The sequence below is a fragment of the Aquarana catesbeiana genome, linkage group LG05, assembly GCF_042186555.1.
Source record: "Aquarana catesbeiana isolate 2022-GZ linkage group LG05, ASM4218655v1, whole genome shotgun sequence".
Taxonomy (NCBI): domain Eukaryota; kingdom Metazoa; phylum Chordata; class Amphibia; order Anura; family Ranidae; genus Aquarana; species Aquarana catesbeiana.
In genome coordinates, this window is record NC_133328.1 from 56,714,970 (window position 1) to 56,721,440 (window position 6,471).

The window sequence follows — 6,471 nt, forward strand, 5'->3', positions numbered from 1 at the left end:
CCCGGCATGTGGAAGGCTCTCAGCTGTCTGCTCCTGTGATGAATTACTTGGCGTCATAGCTAAGAATGCACAGGTGGCAGCCTTGCCTAATTTATTTGGGAGATAAAACGCTACACCCATCTTTACAAGTTATTTTTCAATACAAATTAATCTAGACTTAAAGGGTAACTCTACTTTTGTGAAATATTAATATATATAAAAAAATAATATAGCATATACAGTTGCTACATAAGGCATATAGTAAGTGAATGTTATTGAAAATGACCTCTTAAATTACCAATTAAAAATTCCTTTTGAATCTGCAGCCCTGTGATTTTCTGTAATTTCCAATGCAACGCAGCAACCTGGAGGCCTTCTGTACACAGATGGTGTACAGAACTTCCCAAGAAATATCATTTCCTACTTGTCTGATTGGCTCACTGATTTTCCCAGATATCTGCACTAAGATCCAAGTCAGGCATCCTCTGCAACAAAATGTCATTTTTGCTGAGATGCTCCAAAAGGATAATTACTTCTAAAGGGATGCAGACCCTGCAGCTTTCCTCATTAGAACACTGCAAGTGCATCAGCTGATTAATCATGAAAAAGTCACTCCTATTTAGATTCTGCACATTACAACTTCCCGACCGCCCCATAGCAGATATATATATTCTGCGCATGATCACACATAAATATATATATATATATATATATATATATATATATATATATATATATATATATATATATATATATATATATATATATATATATATATATATATATATATATATATAAAAGCAAAAAAGTCCAAAGGATCGCTGCACTTAAAAACTTTGTTTATTTGTTCAAAAATTTGTTACATCTCAGAAAGTGTTCAAAAAGATTTCCGTTTCGGGCTCACATGCTCACACCCTTCCTCAGATCAGAACACATCTAACATTTTAATCAGACATTGCAATTTAACATTTTTCCCAAAAAAAAAAAAAAATCACATATGGAATCGATCTATGGTTAATTGCTCATTAGTACAATTGTATTCCTTCATTCATCAATCATTTTACACCACTGATATTCAAATGGTTAACCATGTAGAGACTCATCTCACTATTCACTCAGGAACCATCACATTGTCATTCTGTAGAAAAAAAAAATTATATATATATAACATCATAATCCAAATATTCAGAAGGATACCATAAAATACCTTTATAGATAATGTATTATAAACCATACAAATAGATAAAGATCCAAATCTGTATTTAAACCTTTTGGAGTAATGGTATTAAGAAAATGTGTCCAATGAGCCTCACGTTTTCTCAAGATTAGCTCACAATCATCTCCTCCTGTTTTTAACTGGGAAATTGTATGCCCCTTCTCTATAAAGTGTCTAGCTAGTGGTAACTTTATTCCTTTATCTTTATTTGAATATTTATTTCTGGCTATACGATCTTTAACCTTTTGGGTTGTTTCTCCAATATATAATAATCCACATGGACATTTTATGGCATAAATCACATATGATGATTGGCAGGTATAGTGGCCCTTGATAGGAATATCAAAGCCTTTATGTGGGTGTGATATACTTTTCCCCTTTATCATAGAATTACATTGGATACATGATAGACATGGAAATGATCCCAGGTTTTTTGGTCCCAGAAAAGTTACCCTGGGAATAAGAAGAGAAAATTGATCGGATCTTACCAATCGATCCCTCAAAGTTCTCCCCTTTCTATATGAGGGTAATGGTAAATTCTAAAATTCCTCTATGGTGGGATAACTTTCCCTCAATAAATTCCAATGTTTCCTAAATATGTTAAACACAGTGTGTTAAAACGGATGAAATTGTGTAAAAAAAGGTATCCTTTTATGCCCCGTACACACGGTCGGATTTTCCGACGGAAAATGTGTGATAGGACCTTGTTGTCGGAAATTCCGGCCGTGTGTAGGCTCCATCACACATTTTCCATCGGATTTTCCGACACACAAAGTTGGAGAGCAGGATATAACATTTTCTGACAACAAAATCCGTTGTTGAAAATTCCGATCGTGTGTACACAAATCCGACGGACAAAGTGCCACGCATGCTCAGAATAAATAAAGAGATGAAAGCTATTGGCCACTGCCCCGTTTATAGTCCCGACGTACGTATTTTACGTCACCGCGTTTAGAACGATCGGATTTTCCGACAACTTTGTGTGACCGTGTGTATGCAAGACAAGTTTGAGCCAACATCTGTCGGAAAAAATCCTAGGATTTTGTTGTCGGAATGTCCGAACAAAGTCCGACCGTGTGTACGGGGCATTAGTGTGTTTTTTATTTGGATTTGTTTTATTTAGATTTAAACGTTCCTTTTTTATTGATGCTTCAGGATAATTTCTGTTGATTAGTTTAGTTTCCATTTCTTTTCATCTTTGTTCACGGCGTTGCGGATCACTAACTATTCTCTGAACCTGCATTAGCGCCCGCATATGAAAACGGTGTTCAAACCATGTGAGGTATCACCGCGATCGGTCAAGCGACAGCAATAATTCTAGCCCTAGACCTCCTCTGTAACTCAAAACATGCAACCTGTAGAATTTTTTAAACATCGCCTATGGAGATTTTTAAGGGTAAAAGTTTGTCGCCATTCCACGAGCGGGTGCAATTTTGAAGAGTGACATGTTGGGTATCAATTTACTCGGCGTAACATTATCTTTCACAATATAAAAAAAAATTGGGCTAACTTTACCGTTGTCTTATTTTTTTATTCAAAAAAGTGTATTTTTTCCTAAAAAAGTGCGCTTGTAAGACGGCTGCGCAAATACAGTGAGACAGAAAGTATTGCAACTACCGCCATATTATTCTCTAGGATGTTAGAAAGAAAATGTATAATGTTTGGAGGTTCTAAGTAATTTTCTAGCAAAAAAAAATGTTTTTAACTTGTAAACAACACATCTCAAAAAGAGGCTCGGTCCTTAAATGGTTAATGTGCAGCTGCTACATCACAGGAAACTGACCCTTGATTATCCTAGAGGTGACTAAAGAAAGTGAACTATCACAACTTCTACATTTGAAATAGAGTTACACAGGTTATATGGCACATAATTTGGAGTCCAGCAGCTAGCTGCACCTCTCAGCAGGCAATTGAGGTATGAGCAAAGTATTTAACGGAGGAGTTTTTAGAATGCGAGAGGCTAATGCCTGGTACACATCATGAGATTATCAGACGATTGATCGTCCATTTTTTTTTTTTTTGCATGCTAATCTCATATCGAAAATTAAGAGTTTACCATAGTTACGAAAATTCTCGTACAACAGAATAAAAATTCCAAAGTGATGTAAAGTGTTGTAGTGTATTTGTATTGTATGTGTTTTTGAATGGTATTGTATGAGAATAATTTTTGTGTTTGTCCCTTTGGATATTATCAGATGAATTGTCGTGATTGGAAAGCTGTGTACTAATGATCAGATTATCATACGGTATTTTTCGTATGAATTTTGGTCGTGTGTAAGAGCCCTTTCACACTGGGGCGGAGGGCGGCGTAGGCGGTAAAACGCCGCTATTATTAGCGGCGTTCTACCGTCGGTATGCGGCCGCTAGCGGGGCGGTTTTACCCCCGCTAGTATGGTTGCCACCTCATCCCTTTAAACCCGAACACATATTAATTACACAGGTTCTGTGGCTGATTAAGGTGGTAATTAAACTTACTTGGTGCCTTATCTGCATTTAATTAGCCTCAGAACCTGTGTAATTCATATGTGTTCGGGTTTAAAGGGATGAGGTGGCAACTCTACCCGCTAGCGGCCGAGAAAGGGTTAAATACCACCGCAATGCGCCTCTGCAGAGGCGCTTTGCCGGCGGTATAGCCGCGCCGTCCCATTGATTTCAATGGGCAGGAGCGGTAAAGGAGCGGTATACACACCGCTCCTTCACCGCTCCGAAGATGCTGCTGGCAGGACTTTTTTTACCGTCCTGCCAGCGCATCGCTCCAGTGTGAAAGCCCTCGGGGCTTTCACTCTGGAGACAAAGCAGCGGCACTTTCGGGTCGGTTTGCAGGCGCTATTATTAGCACAATAGCGCCTGCAAACCGCCCCAGTGTGAAAGGGCTCTAAGGGCCAGAAAGCTGGTCATAGATGGATAGAATATCAAATGAAAATTCTTAGGAGAAGCCTTAAGAAAATTTGCATAAAAATTCCTGAGAACATTCAAATGTTGTTCAAAAGATTTTGTTTTGCTTTTAATATTTGATTTGGAATGAATAAACGAAAAGCCCATGCACTGTTAGAAATCGGTATATTTGAGAAAAATGTTCCAATCTGCTCCTTTGAATTTTCTTGTCACTGCAGATGAAAACAAAGGTCGATTTGACCCACTACTTAGAAAAATTAAGTGTCTTAGAACATTATTTTCCTAAAAATTTTCGTTTTTGCAATTCTACCCATCTATGGCAAGATGAGTAGAATTCCCGCTAAAAGAGGGATGTAAGACATGGAATGCCAACTTGCGCTTTCCCGCTCAGCCAATGATGCCTCTGTCATGTGATTGGCGGGGTATATTAGCTCCAGTAAGCCAAGTTTGACCTTCATGCAGTTGTAAGGTAATGATTTGGACTGCATCCATCTTGACAACCTAACCTGGGCCTTGGTGCGGGAAATAGCTTAACAACCAACAGCAAGAGGTCATTACAAATGTACATGCACAGACTCATTCTTCTTCATAGTTAACAGATTTAGAAAAAGACCGATGTCCATTAGGCTCTGTTCACATCTCCGCTTTCTGAATTGTGGGCGGAATCGCCACGATTCTGCCTGCGGTTCACAATAGCGGCAAATCGCGGGACGCCTGTGGGTTCTCGGTGTGTTGCCCGTTGATTTTAATAGCACCCCAAACGATTTGTCAGGGCGACAATCGCGGTAAAAACGCGCGAACAGAATTGTGGGACGCCGCCGCCCAAAAGAAATATAGGAGCTTCTTTTGGGCGATGGGCGTCCCGCGGTTCTATTTGCGCGTTTTTACTGCAGTTGTCACCCCCATACACAGAGATGTGAACGGAGCCTTAAGTACAACCTTTTACAACTTAGGGCTGCTGAGGCTCAAAAAAATTTGAATACTAAAATAGGATACAAAACCCTTATCTCTTAAAGAGAAACTGTCCTTTTCCTATTCAGAGCAAATTGACAGTGTCTGTTAAAAGGCTCCGCTGCCCTGACCCACTAATATCTCTTCAGCAATCCCCTCCTGCTCTTTCCTCTATCCAAGCTGGCACCAAAATACCATGTGTGAGCCTTGAGAGAATGATGAACTCCCCCCCCCCCATGTGGAATTTTTATAATTTTCCCCTGAGTCTTTCAAGAAAGGGTTTTTGGGTTGGACTATTAACTCTGTACAGTTACATCATGTTTATCAACTACCTTCGTTTAAGACAAAAGGGACTGCAGAAAGAGATCAGGGATATTAAGGTAAGGGGTAGTTTGGTCCAGTGGTCAAGTTTTTGGAGTCTTTCCCACTAGATGGCAAGAGGGAGAAATGCATTGTTACTGGCTGGAAGAGGTACTATGTACCACTATATGGCAAGGGGAGTCATCCTGCCATGCAGGCTTCTAGTGGCACATCGGTATAAGATCTGATCATCACCTGGGCTCTGGTGAAGTTCCCTGGGCTAATTGTGAGGGCAGAGTAGATAGCGTCATGGTGCTCTCCAGTAGTGTCCAGGTGTTATGGAAGACCTTATGAGTACAGTTAGGGATGGAATCTTGGGGGAGAGCACTGGGCCATTATCAGACAAATAGGTACTCTATTACTAAGAGACAAGTACTTGAATGCGGTTCAAGCAAAAGCTATGGGAAAAAGCTGTAAAGTTTTGTCTGCTTCTGAGAAGGCTGTCCCTCCTTCCTCCAAACTCCATACTTAAAGTGGTTGTTAAGCCACTTTCACATCTTCACACCATCCCCTCTGTGTTCTAATCCTGTGTCCCCCTGTGTGAGTGATTTATAAAAAAAAAAGCCTGCTATACCTCATTGCACAGCTCTTCTCAGCGATCACATGATCAGCTGGCTTTCTCCTTTCCCCGTCTGACAGATTTATCGGGCGGGGGCCTTGATTCCCCCATTGACATCACTCAGGAGAGGAGAGAGAGAGAGCCGGCCGATCATGTGATCGCTGAGAAGTGCAGTGAAATGAGGTACAATCTACTTTTTTTTTAATAAATCACTCACACAGGGGCACACAGGATTAGGACACAGAGGGGATGGTATGAAGATGTTAAAGTTATTTAAGCAGCAGGAGTTGGGGGGGCTGGGACACTGCCATGAGCTGGCAGGCGGAGGGGGGGGGGGGAGCACAGAGGAGACAGATAGCAGGGCTGCGAATGACGGAGGCATGTAAACTGACCCTGGTGTCAGGGTATAGCAGCCCTGATATACCATGGTCAGCTTACAGGGGGAGGGAAGAACCAAGCAGGATCAGCCAGGTATTTCAGGTGTTACAGGGGGCCAAATTACACAAAGAAC